At 32.6% G+C, this 14825-nt stretch overlaps 1 protein-coding gene and 1 long non-coding RNA gene across 3 annotated transcripts in view; one reads left to right on the plus strand and one right to left on the minus strand.

The window, feature by feature from the left end:
- LOC130677814 (lysine-specific histone demethylase 1A) overlaps positions 1-14825 on the plus strand; it is a 255640-nt gene that overhangs the window by 188262 nt on the left and 52553 nt on the right. The window lies entirely within an intron of this gene.
- LOC130677821 (uncharacterized) overlaps positions 95-14825 on the minus strand; it is a 108262-nt gene continuing 93531 nt past the window's right edge. Inside the window, exon 3 of one of the 2 annotated variants that reach the window (XR_008991711.1) lies at positions 95-2545. This is a non-coding gene — a long non-coding RNA (uncharacterized LOC130677821). Of the gene's footprint in view, positions 2546-12269; positions 12561-14825 lie in introns of those variants that run through there. The other variant, XR_008991710.1, reaches the window with a different exon arrangement.

Raw genomic sequence — 14825 nt, forward strand, 5'->3', positions numbered from 1 at the left:
TATTTATTGTTCAATATATCACATATATTTTAAACAAACGACCGGATAAAATTATAAACATATGGTTTCTATGGAAGCGGCCATTTGTAAATTACTAGTGCGCATGCGCAAATTTTAAACTTAAATACTCGTACTATTTATTTTAAAAACTCAGCTTCATACTTTTTCTGAATATTTATCATAAATTATTGATATAAAATGAAAAAAAAATTGAGTAATTTATCGCTGACAAAATGAATTCAAATTTAATGCTCGGTGTTGAATAAAAAAGTTTTAATTAATAAATGACAAGTGATAATAAATTAATAATGAACAATAAATAGCTACTAATTAATAATAAATGACGTCATAATAGGAAGTGAATATTAAATAGTAAATGATTAAGTATCAATATTAAATAACAAGATTTTTATTTTATTTTTAGATTTTAATTTAATCATCGACCTCATGTCAGATGGTTGCGTTTTTTTTTTACTGATTATGACTTCAAATATTACAAATAAAAAAAAAACTTTATCATACTAAACTTGAGTTTTAAAAATTCATTAATGTCCGTAATAAAACATTTCTAAGATCGACTGAATGTTTCTTATTTAAAAAAAAAAAATTATAATTTTTTTTTAAATATTCAATTGATTTTTATCAGGCATCGATTTAAAATTAATTTTTTCAACCCGGAAATCTGAAATTCAAAATTTCTTTTTTTTAATTTCTATTTGAATTTTTTTTACGTCACTGAAATCTCATGTTATCAAACTGAACTTGTAATCAATAGACTTCAGTCATATTTTTTGACAGCCATACTTTGATTTTTATTTAAAAAAAAATATAACAATAACGAGCAACCTGCAGTCACTACATGCCCAAATATCACTATTAAATTTATAAAATACGCAGAAAAAAAGGATTTCTTGCCGCAAAAAATTTTAATTTGCACCAAGAAATTTTATGCATTATCAATTAAATACAAAAATTTTCTTGGGGCGAGAAAAGATTTTTTTGGTCAAGAAATAATTCCTTGCACCAAGTAATTTTTTCTAGTTTTAAATAAATTTTTGTTTTCAATTCACAATGCAAAAAATTTCTTGGGGTAAGTAAAAATTTTCTTTAGGCGAGTAAAGATTTTTTGTGTCAATGAATCCTTTTTTTTTCTTTGTACACGTTTTTGGCTTTGAGAAGCTTCCTAAAACCAAAAGGGAGTAGAAAAATCTGTCATTTTGGAATAAGTAACGCGATATAAATAATATAGCTATATATTCAGTGGCATTCAGTCATATTTAGTGACAGAATAATTAAAGTATTAATTTATTTAAAGAAAATAAATACGATATTATTTTTCCCGCGTATTTTAAATGTGATTCGAATGATAGATAAATCTATTTACCTCAATACTTGGCAATGAAAAAAGTTTAAAATATAAAAAGGCACAAATTCAAGTCAAGACCTATCTAATGATACCAATTTAAATAACATTAACTAATTCTATCATATAGATATGGCGGGATCAAAATTTTACTTATTGTTTTAATAATGTAGATTAATAAGAGAATAAATTCCCGTCAGCTTCAACATTTAATTTAAAAGTAAAATTATGAGTAACGATTATTAAAATATATTGTCATTTAAATTCAACTTTTAATCTCATGTTTTATGATTGCAATTTTTTTTTAATTATCGCGGTCTTATTGCCCATAATCAATTTATATGATTTAATAAAAATAAAATTTAAATATTTAAAAAAATAAAAATTATCTTCTATAAATTAAATTATTTTGAAAAATTTATGGATGAACTCAAAGAAAAATAAATCAGAAAAGATGCAAAAGGTAATAACAAACATGTATATATGTATATATATATGTATGTACATATATATGGATAGTATCATATGGCGCGCGTGGATTTGTTCGGGAAGCGAAGATGGCTCAACTCAGTTCAAGCTCAGGGTCTCGGTTTTCCTCAACTCTTCCTCTTGTTTTTCTTCTCCTTGTTGTTCATCTTCTTCTCGGTCTTAACTTCTCTCGTGCACAACTAAACCGCAGCTCGTTAAAAAGTTGCCTGACCGGTTGCCCGCTGCTCAGCGCTGACTCTCTGTGGTCTACGACCCGACACCGAACACACTCGCTCGCGTCTCATGAGTGTGCACAGACCAACATCATCCATGCTATGCCATACCACCGAACCCGAGTTACCAGAGTCAAACTATCTCCAGTCTCCAGTCTCCAGTCTCGTCCCAATCCTCAGTCTTCGGTCTTCGGTCTTTGGTAACTCTGGTCTACAGCATCCAGTGAGCCATACACCCGTACATCCGTACAGCCGCTAAAGAGCCACACACTCGCACACAGAGGACTTGAGAACCTCGATCCCAGTCTCTTCTTGCTCTTCTCTCAGTACTTGTTCTCTCATCTTGCCAACTCCTCGCTGATACTCACCAGCATATTCGACTTTTGGGCCTCAATTGAAATACGGTCGTGCCACACACGCATGAACAGCATCCAACTTGTCTCTTTTTATTTTTATCCTCTTCTCTACCCTCTTCTTCCCTCTATAAAAATTATTATCATTATTTTTATTTTCATTTCATCCTTTGTCTCTAAAATTTTTTATTTATAAATTCAATAAAAAAAAAAAAAAAAAAACATTCTCACGGTTTAAATTCTGCAATGGTATCAGAGCAAAATATAAAACCGCGTGTTAGTTATGCTCTCATGTATCCGATTATTCTACGAAAGGTTCATGGCTTGTTTTCTCGGTTGATACGGAGTAAAGAGAGTCAGCAGGTTTGATACCAGTGCAAGTGAGAAGAGTATCGAATGTAGAATATATATAGAGAGTTGGATAGAGAGTAGAGAGGATATCAGGTCGCTGAGTCGAGCAGAGGGCCCTGTAAGATCCGAGCCACGTGTGTTAGCTCCAAGGGTTCGCGTGCCGCGGCCACTCATTTTTTCTAACCAGGACTATACTTGTTACGAGATCCAATCTATGATTCACTGGCCAGAAAATTGTTTGTTTCTTCGCTCTTTTAATTATTATAAAAAAAAAAAATATATATATATATATGTATATATAAGAGCTAACGGTTTGAAAGAAAGTTAAAAAGTCGTACGGGAGAAAATAAGTAAAAAATTAGCGGGTCGTAAAGAACAATTACACGAGCCCTAAATCTACGTGGGGATTTTTTCATCATGAGAAACTTTAATTCTCACGCGAAAGAGAACTGGACATATAATCCTGGTAAGTTGGATGTTGGATGAGATGGACAGCGGGAGGAAGAAGGAGAGGAGGAAAAAGGAAAAATTCAGCACACGTGCAGTAGCATGTACGCATTTCGTCCGTGTATGTGACAGACCGCTTTATTGCTGGACTGGGCTGTGTTGTGTTGTGTGTTCAGGGCTCAGTGTGCTCAGGATCTGTGGTTGTGATGGCAAGACTCGCAGGCCTTGTATCAACTTGACCCATGTCTCGACCCTGTCCCACCGCGGCTACGCAAAAATGATAAATGCAATCTATGAAACGATCTATGCTCCTTCAACCAACCACGTTACCTCTACCTCTGGTTATACCGAGAGTTTGCTCCCATCGTGCACTTGATTTCAGAGAAAGCCATTATTATTATTATTGTTATTATTATTATCATTATTATTATTACTATTATTAAGTGCTGGAAAATTAACAACGAAATTTTATTTTTAGATCTTTGAAGATTTAATTATAATTGTCCTGGCTTTAGATTAAGATTAGAGGGAGGGGGGAATACGATAAATTAAATTAAAATTTAAACAGCTGCATCTTTGGTTACAATGTAAAAAAAGCGGTGTTAAAATGAAGTAACACCGATGTGGGTGGTGTAATTTGGTGTTAAATCGGTGTAAAAAAAATTCCACATTTAATGAATATTATCTGGAGGAAATTTAAATTTTGCTACAAAAAGAGCGGTGTTAAAAATGGACTCATTTTAACTCCACCTAGTGTTAAAATGAAATTATACTGGTGTAGAAGGCGTAATTCGGCGGTGTTAAAATACCGGTGTAAATGCGGGGTAAACTGCGTCCGCTCAGAGTATTAGCTTTAGGAAACTTATAAAACGCAAAAAATATTTTGACACACACACACGCACACACATATGCACACATTCCCAAAGTAAAATATTTTAACACCGGAAAATTTTTTTTAACACCGGTAAAGAATATTTACACCGGTGGCGGCGTTATTTTCACACCGCTTTCGGGGTTAAAATTTAACACCGCAAATTTTAACACCTACACCGCTTGGACTTACCCCATTTTTTTAACAGTGTATAATTGTCGTATTAAAAAGAAAAATTATATAATTTAAAGCTTCAAGTGCGTACTTTATAATTAATTTAATTATTTTCGCGATAAAAATTTTTGGAAGCTATAAATCAAAGGACAGAAAAAAATCGTTAATTTTTTTTTGACTGTTAAAAAAAAACCACTACTAAATTTGGTAAATATTTGAAAGCTGGTAGTTCGTTTAAAAAAACAGGAGCTTTGTTCTAATTTTTTTTTTCAAGTCATGATAATTTTTATAGTCTTCATTTTCATACAAAATTCAAAATTTAAGTTAAGACAGAAAAATTAAAGCTAAAAATAATAATTTAGACGAAAAAATTTTTACTTCAATGTAAATTGAGTATCGAAAATAAATTCAATTTATCCCAATTTTTTTTGTCATTTTAGTCAGAAAACTTTTTATCCGTTTTATCTCACAGGTTTAAAAAGTACATATTTCAAGCTTTAAAATGAATTTTATTGGTTGTCTGTACAGCTATTTTTCACTGAGATATCACGAGTTTAATTTTTCCAAGTGCCATCATCTCTAAATTTACTGACAAATGAATAAAAAAAAAAAAGTCTTTATTAAAATTTTCCTGTTAAAGTCATTGTCTACACAAAATAATATGTTAGAGTCCCGTTATTAATCTACGAACATAAAATCTACAAGATGCACCAACAGGTAGCTTAGAGATCTTGTCTCCGATCGCCTTAACAATTTTAAAAAATAAAATCCCACATATTTGATAACCAGCATGTGACCCTTAGGAAAGCCATTGCACGGCTCGGCTTATTCCCGTCTTCCTGCATCCTAATTTCTCGGAATGTTGGATCTGGGGTCGGTAGCTCAGTAGTTACCATGTAACTTTATTTTATAGCCCGTATTTTTATTTAAAAACAAACTTTCCTTCACTCTCATTGTTTTTCACTTTATATTCCGATCGCTTAAAGAGATATATCCAAATGCTTACAGCTGCCTTTTTTTACGTCTGCTCTATCACGCCAGATCTCACACTCACACACTCTCCAGTCTGCTATTCCACCTTCTACATACGATAATGACACGACTAGATGCATCGCTGAGTGCTTTCCAATATTCATCTCCATTCTCTCCTTGAAGCTCCATATCTCTTATTTTAACAGCCAACCAGCTCTATAGAGCTCAGAACCGAGCTCTCGTATCACACTCTCAGCTAAATTTTATTTTACATCACTTTTGATCCTATTCCAGATATCCAGATATCCTATCACTTTAAGAACTTTACAGATAAGTAACCAGATTTACCGATTTAAAACTGAAAGCTTTTAAATACGATTATTTTTCTCCATAAGAGCATCCAAATTTAAAAGATAATTAGTTGCATTTAATTTTGTTTTTGTTAAAATAACAAGGCCACCAGCCAAAAAGTCTTCATGTCCTTGTTGGAAGTATGTAAAAAAAGTCAAAAGAGAATTAACAAAAAAAAAAAAGGTAATAAGAAAGTTTGGCTATAGGACTTTCTGAATGACTCGCAAGAAAACCCCACAAATTTAAGTTGATCTTAACTCTTGAGAGTTCCTTGAACCTGGTTGCTACGACTGATGGTTGTGGTGTAACAAAAAAGCTGATGGAGCAAGCGCGTCTTGATACTCGAAGCTCAGACCTTACATTTACACACACAGACACATATGGAGACTGTTAGATGTAGATGCTCTTATAAATACAAAAAGCAGTATGAGTTAATGGGAATTAATCGACTCAAAGTTAATAACTTGTGCGGTTGTAAATTCCTGACAGAAATTTAGATTTCCATTTTGTCCGTAGAAGGACTTAGTAGGCAGGATCAACGTGTGTCGGATATAGAAGGATAAGCCATCGAAGCCAAGCCAAACGAATTCCCCCGAGTGGAGTTTACCCGTACCGGCAGTATATAGAAGCGGCAGGCATCGGTGTGTACAGTGGAGATGACGTCGATAGCAATGCCCAGCCGGTTCCGCAACGAATTGGTAACAGAAACTGGATTACCGGAATGGATAAAAAAAAGACGAAACGGAAACGTGACCATTAGTGAGAGGGAGACAAAAAGTTGGGTGGTTGCCAAGGTAACTTACCAGTTTCTTTTCATCTTTGTTCTCGTCTTTATTCTCCGTCTCGTCACTGGACTCTAAGGCGAGTCCATCCAGAAGCTGGCATTCTGATCCAGACTGGGTTGGTGTTAAGATCCCAAGATTGATGGCAGACATGATGGGTGAATCGAGGGTGTACCGTCCTATTAATCCGCGATGCACTGACCCTAGTTCTACAAACCGGGATGAAGAAACGGGCAGGACTAAAAACGTGCTGAGAACCCGGAATGACGGAGTTTACGTGAGAGCCGGAAGAATGAGTTGTTAGATAGGAGATTCCGCGTTTCTTTAGATGAAAATAAAAATAAAAAAACCAGGGATTCTATGTCCAGTTAAAGGATACTTCTGTTTGATCTAGTACTTCTCTAATATTAATTTAAATGCCTTTCTGAGGGCTTCCTATCAGCGTTCCCACACTAAAATTTAATTACACTTTAAATCAACGTCACCTTACAGCTGAAAACTCAGTATCAATTCATCTTACCAACGCACAAAGTCATTATTTCAATAAAAGTCAGCGAACAAATTTTTAAAAAATTACTTCTACGAAAATCTCCATACCGGGATTCGAACCCGGCTCGTTCAGTTAAAAATACGGTGTAGTTAAATTAATGTCATCAAAGTTATTTTCATTCCAAGAATCTAGTGTCAAGTATTTGTTTTTAGTCTTTAAGATCCGTCTTAAACTTTCAACGAGCCTCAAGTTTTATAACTTTTGTTTTATCATTCATTGGAGCTCAACTGGAAACGCACGTAATTAACATACGACACGTTTGGGTCGCAAACGTGAACACGTTTTGCGGTGTGTTGCGAGACGTGATTTAGGCGCCTCTTGTATACATTTTATCTGTAGTCATATATATACATATATACATATACACATATATATACGTGTGTATGATAGTTGTGTAGGGTGGCAGAAGAGAGACAAGTTTAAATCGAGACACATATATCCTACAACTACACAACACTCGTTGAACAGAACGAGAGAGTTTGAGCAGATGTGACGAGCTGAAATACCGCGACATCATCTTGTACGGGAGTGCCAACCCCGTCAACACGCGCCACACCGAGAGGAATATGTTCGCGTTATTCCTCTCCGCCTCTTGTTTCACAGACGCCGAGATATGTTGTTGAGCCCATTGCAAGCCGAGTTTCCACGCATTCAAACTGTTTGGATTAATTCCTTGTGATTCGTAGTCTACATGTATGTATGTATGTATGAATGTATGTATGGATCCTATATTTATGTGGCTTGCTTTTTCAACACACATCTGACAGCGTATTATCCGGTCCCAAAACTGCTGCGTCTGCATCGCCCTCGTAGCTCGTACTCACTTTTTGTTTTACTTTATACCTTTTTTATGATACTCGAAACATGGCAGTTTTGTCTCCTCAGTATGTTTGAGTTAGTCATACGTTTAAAAATCAAAACCAATTTATATATACACGTTTAGGGTTTCCTAATTAAAAAAGCCTCCAAAGGACATTAAAAATATAAAAGATTAAATTCCGTGGTGTTTTTACAACATTTTGATGACCTTGTTTGTTCACAAGCAACTCCGGCTTAATTGGAAAAAGAATGCTTTGTGCAGGCACAGGAAATCATTATTTCATTAGCGATAATAATAATAATAATAATAAACATGTTGACAATAGCAATGCTTAGAATATTAAAGCAAACATTACATGGGTCAAATAAGGCTTTAAAATTCCCGTCACTTAAGTTTCAGTCTCCGGTCACGTGACAACCGATTGCTTTCAGCGTTTCTTGATGCATCCCTTTGTGTCGGTGGTCGACTACAACAACGTGTCCTTCCGTTTTGCTTCTCCGTACCGAGTGGTCTGATGCATGTCCCATTGTTTGCCCGATTATGACATCGTACCAGGTCATGTTATGCTAACAATATAACGACTGTCTTTGACAACGCTGCGTGACTGCATACATCCATTCGTATCCTACATCCACGTATGCCTCGAAATGCTCACTCACCGACTGTATATTTCGGTCACAAAGCAGAATTCGGTTTCTTCGGGCGAAATCTAGGTCAGATCGTTACAATTCCGCACGGCGAATCGACAGTTTCGGTCCAATCAGATAAATCATAATTAACTCATCAGTGAACGCAAATAATTGCTTAATTAACCTTTATATTGCTAATTAAAATTAACGTTGTTTAAATATTTTTCGGGCTCCAACAAATTCTGGTGTGTAAACCAGCCTCGCTGTAGCTCTTCTCGATCCAGGGCTCCTGGACCAGGGGACTTTCTGTGCCCGTTCGGTTCTCGGTGTTTTCAGTGACAAGCAATAAAAAGCGTTTTAGCGCCATGTTCTCGCCTGTCCAGGGAACAAAGTTGATGCTGGTCTTCCTCAATACCGAACCTCCAAGGGACAAGTTCCTTAATTGCTGAAAAATACCTTTTTTCTCTGGCAATGGATTTTTTGCTTCTTATTTTAAATGTTAACTCTTTTTGGGTCTTTCCCTACAACAGATGAGAAGTCCTACTTGAATAAACTGGTGGGACGAATGAATCCCGTGTATTTTAATGCCGATCCCCGTATGCCACCGGGCCCACTCTTCTCTTCTCTACCTTCTCAGGTGAATAATGGATTCGGAACTTGTTTTATAAACTCATTACCGTGGCGACTGGAATGGTAGTTGGTTGTAAGAGATCGTACATTTCAGATCTCAAATGTATATCTTCTCTGTCTTCTCCATTTTGGCTACAGACTTGCTGGACATTGTGGCTGACGTTAAAAACAGACTGTCCAATACGCACAGGGTTCACGTGTATGTCTGTACGCGTGTGTGTATAAATATGTGTAAGTGCGTGTGTGCGTACGCTGAAAGATCCAAAAGCTGAGATTCTCTTGATGATTGTATCTCTCTGGCCTCTTCTTCAGCTCCTTCGTGGCCAAAAAGTTCATTTGGAATGCAGCTAAATTTATTGCCACGAGGATGTCTTAAATATCATTACACATACTTATCAGTTATCGGAGCGAATCTATCGCCGCCGACGGGTATCGGCACCAGAATTTAAGATATACTCAAAAAAACAAATCCCACTCACAAAATTTTTGTACCAGATTAAGTTTTACGGTATGGATCACTTTATTTTTAAGACCCATCTCATGTCGTCAGTGGTACAGTTGATGTAGGTCGTTTTTAATGTATACTCGTTAGTTTTTTATGATTGATCGATTGACTTTAATAATCTTAATTTATGTCATATTAATAATATATGTTCTTTAAAATTTTTTTTTTGAATACAGAGAAAATTCAAAGAGAAAGTCAACTGTCGGATAAAAAATTTTAAATACTTCATCGAAAAATGATTTATTATCTAACAATAAATAAAATTCAAGTTTTAAATGAGGGTAAGATGGGCTGCCTAAAAAAAAAGTCTCATTTGCAAAATCCAAAAAAAGTAAATAAAAAAATAATTTTGAATTTTTCTCAAAAATTTCACTCAAATTTCTAAAAAAAATTTGGTTTTTAATTTAAAAATTTTTTTGTTAAAATTTTGAGTTTGTCTATTTTACCCCGCGTTTTTTTAAAATCCTAATTTATTTCTTATTCAATAAAAAAAAAGTAATTTAAATTAAAAAAAAAAAAAAAATATATTTTATGAATAAATAAAATTAAAAATACATCAGCGCGTAATTTAAAGTTAGGATTAAAATCTCCTTGTATATTAAACAAATTAACTATATATGTATATTGATAAATATAAACAGCAATATATATAAAATATGTAAAATACAGCAGCCGTCCAGCCACGCAGATTATATCCCACTGATTGCGATTATTTATCCGGCTTGCCGCGAGATTCAATTAATTCGTTCATCAGTCAACTAGGATATTTAATGCCGCGTAAACAGGATACTTGTCTCTCTTCGTCACCAGTCTCCGGTCCAACCCGTGAATTATCCGCCAGCTAATCTGGCTGTCGTGGGCATCAGGATTAATATGTAAGATTGATTTTTAAATTACAACTTTTTTTACCCCAGACAATAAATAAAAAAATATATTTTACTCTACAAGTAAACGGTTTGCAGACAAGTTGATTGAGCTTGTCACGATTCGGCTGCCTGTTGTACACCTTAAATATTTTATTCCTCCGTTAAATCTCCGTCTACGTACCACGAGATTTCTCATTCGCATTCAATTTAAAAAAAAAACAGATACCGAAAAAATTGACCCAGTAAAGTATCGAATAGTAAATGCGGTCCTTCTTTTTTCTTATATATTTTTAAATGGTTTCTTTACATAAGAAAAGTATAACTTAAGTTCCTAGCAAAGCTAGTGCATGTAGAGAATAAAAAAAAGTTTTGGCAATTCAAGCCGATGACAAGCAGGTGCAGTAACTCCCTGGCTTAACTTTTATATATAGGGTGTAAAGTTTTGTACAAAGAGTACTTATTGCGAGAGAAAAGACACCTTTATTTAAATATATAGAGCATAGAAGAAGAGTTAATATTAACGATGAGGGATAAAAAGGAGTAGAGTTGAGAGTTTTCGCCAGTTTAAAGACTAAGATTCAGATACAGGATCTACTCATGCAGTTAAGTCTTGAAGAATAATATTATGCTGGCTGTAATAATTTAATCCGATTAACGCCGAATAATTCGACTGATGTCTCGCTATAGTTCTACTTATTTTATTTTTTGCTACTGATCTTTATCGCTGTTAGATTATACTTTAATATTAATATGAAGATGAAGATGGAGATCGAGATGGAGAATTGAAATGGAGATGGAGGGAAAGGATGGATTAATTTCGAGCTGTTGATATGTCGGATACGTTACGGATTTGGATTTATTTTAATTATTTAAATGGATTTTTTCACGGTTATTTTCACGGTTTTATTATGATGTCAATTGGTATGAGCACTTTTTTATTAATTTTATTTGACGGACAATTCAAAAGTATTCGGGCGAAATTTTAATTCTCGGGAACTTCAGTTCAAATAAGCGTACGGTGATGGAAATAAAATTTTTTTCATGAACGTGTGGATTTTCAAATTTTTTTGATCATTCTGGCGCCTTTTTTTTTGTATTGAGTGAACAAATAATTGATAATTTTTTAAATTTCAGTTTTGGAATAGAAATTTTGAAAAATTTTTTTTGGTGGATGGGTTATGAAAAATTTGAAAGTCGGTATCCGCACAAAAAAATATGTAAATAACATATATGTCCCATATATATTTTTTCGTGTGAGTAATTTAAATTTTGAAATAGAATTTGAATTTTCCGAATTTTTTTTCAAGACATTTTTGATAAAATTTTATCCATCTCATTTTGAAATTCTATGGAACAGAAAGAAGTCAATGTAAAAAATAAAGAAAAAAAACTTTGATATCAAAATATTAATTTTGAACAAAAATTTTTTTCATAAACGTGTGGATTTTCAAATGATTTTGCTCATGTTGGCGCCAAATTTTTTTTTGTATTGAGTTAACAAATAAATGATAATTTTTGAAATTTCAGTTTTGGAATAGAAATTTCGAAAAATTTTTTTTCGGTGGATAGATTGAGAAATTTGAAAGTTGGTAATTTCGGCTTTGAAATAAAATGTGAATTTTGAGAATTTCTTTTTTTCAATAATATTTTGGATAACATTACGTCCGTCTGATTTTGAAATTTTATAAAACGGAAAGAAGTCAACGTAAGAAATAAAGAAAAAAAACTTTGGTATAAAAATATTAATTTTCATCAATTAGTATTCCAAAAAAACTTTTTTTCGAATACTAATTGATAAAAAAATTAAAAACTCCATACATTACGTTTGAAATAATTTTTTTTTATTTTTTCTTGTAAGCCTTTTTTTTATCATGACAAAAAATTGAAATTTTATACCACAGCAGAATTAAAAAAAAAGTTAACCAGCTTCAAAGTTATTTACAAGAAAGTACATAAATTAGCATAAATAATTAACATCTAAATAGATGAATAAAAAAACTAATAACAATTATTATAAATTAAGAGAATCAATTAAACCGATATAATAATAATTAAAAAAATGTCTATATGATTTAAAATGAAGCGGCTTCGATAGCCGATAGTTGATCGTAGAAAATTCTCAGGCGATCCTTCATTCGCGTTCATGCCGGGCGTTCCCTCGGATGCCACCGTGACTGCACCAGTCAGCTCTTCTGCTGGAAGTTGAGATAAAACGATTAAAAAACATCTACTGCAAGTAAAGACACGTCCGGGGTATATATTCTTCTTCTACTACTACTACTTATATATATTTTCAGCACGGCCAAACTAATTGCTTCAAGAGTAAATAAGCTGCCTGTAGGTAATAACGAGACGAGGTCGGTAATAAGGCCACTTTCGTTGATTATCATTTTTTACTTTTTTTTTTTATTTTTATCCGTAACTTTAAACATTTTTTTAGTTTTTTTTTTTTTGTTTTGTCAAAGAGTAAAGACCAGTAGATGAGAGATGCCGGCCTTGAGATAACTTTTAAATTTTCTCATGTGTATAAATATTATCGCTCTTCATTATCAACTTTTAATTCATCGTGATTATAGACGAAATAATATTTTAAATTGAAAAAAAATTTTTAATATCGTGTCATTATTATAATCATCTTCAATATTAATAAATTAATCCCCTTATTATTTTTTTATTGTGACCTAGAGACATACTTTTTTGTCAATTAAAAAATTAGACCGGTAGTAATTAGAAAAAATTTAACGTAGTGTCTATTTTACCCGTTTTTCATATATAAGTATACTTATATATGTATATATGTTTAAAAAAAAAATAAGTAAAAGATTATAAAAATTTTCAAGTGCGCTACAGAAAAATGCTTAGAAAAATTTTCCTTAAGAATTTTTTTTTCATTTCTATTCAAAATTACTCAGCCATTATTTTATGTTTACGGCAGTCATTAAATTTTTTAAATGACTTATTTTTATTACCCGAGGCACTAAAATAATTCATATGAAATAAATTATTACGGAAAAAAAATTACGTCTTAAAAAATTCCAATTTTTGTTAGCAAAATCTTTTAGTTATTTAATGTTGCGTCCAACAAAAATATGAATATTACGACAATTATTAATTTCCGTCAGTTTTAATTTTCAAACTCTTGAAAAATAGTATGAGAAGTTTAATGAAGTAGATATTGTCTACAGTATAAATTTTTTTAAGGCAACCCGGAAGTTTTTCTTATTATCAGTTTACGAGCAAAATAGGGCAGGAAACTTCCCGTAAAAAAAAGTTTTTAATTTTAACTGAAGTCTTTAAATTCTCATAAAATATAAAATAATAATTCTAAAGTAATGAAATTTTTTTTTTTTGTCAGTATGTGAGTCTTCCATTTTATTTAACGAGGGTCTATAGTAATTTTTGTCCAAGTATTTCTCAAACAAAACCTCTAAACGCAAAATTCAGACCCCTCTTCATATAAAAAAAAAGCCATTTGGCATCCGAAATGGAAGTAGATTTCTATATATATATATATATATATATATATATATATATATATATATATATATAATTTAATAATCACCCATCAAAAATTTTCAAAGATATGAACAATGGCATTATCACCATAACACATGAGTCAATTATGTGACTTTGAACCCTTATTAAAAGTGGAACAATTTTCGTAAAACAAAAAATAAAAAAAGGGAAAGATAGCTTTTTCTATCGGCTATCAAGTTCTCTTTACATAATAAGGATAGATATACCCGTTAAAAAGTTATTTACGAAAAAAGCCGAAAAAGTAGGATTTTTCGTTATTTTTTGAATTTCAAATGTCCATCGTTTCTAAACTAGTTGACCGATTATGCTCATCTTCGAACTTAACCGTGATAATCCTTAATAGAATAAGTGTGCCAAGTTTCATTAAGATCCGTTAAAAATTGTGACGCTATCGTCGCAACAAGGCGCGTTATATTACATACATATATAAACTTTTGAACCAATGGTATTTTTGGAACCTACTCGATGAGTTATGATAGATTATGGCAAAATTCTTTGAAAATTCCACCATGAGGACAAATGCAAAATATAGATTTCTATGAAATCTACTAAAAAAGTACTTCAGTATTTCGGACTTGATTTAAAAAAAAAAAACTAAAATTATATACTATAGTATATTTGCTTTAGAATCAATTTTTTATATGATCATTGTGAGTGTTAAATAAGTGTGTACATAGAAGAGGTTAAAAAAGATTGAGAGTAACGAATAAAAAAAAAAAACCAAAGAAAGAACTAAAGAATCTTTCAGCATCTTCTGGCCATCTTCGTTCTTCTTCCAATCTTCTCTTCAGTTTCATCCTCATCCTCATCCTCAGCCTTAGTTTCAACCTCACCCCAACCCAGCATCTGAGTCTTTCAAACCATTTAATCATAATCTAATAACTGGCTGACACAAAAAACTAACTCGATAAATGCACGTAGTT

Source organism: Microplitis mediator, chromosome 11 (assembly GCF_029852145.1).
Source record: "Microplitis mediator isolate UGA2020A chromosome 11, iyMicMedi2.1, whole genome shotgun sequence".
Classification (NCBI taxonomy): domain Eukaryota; kingdom Metazoa; phylum Arthropoda; class Insecta; order Hymenoptera; family Braconidae; genus Microplitis; species Microplitis mediator.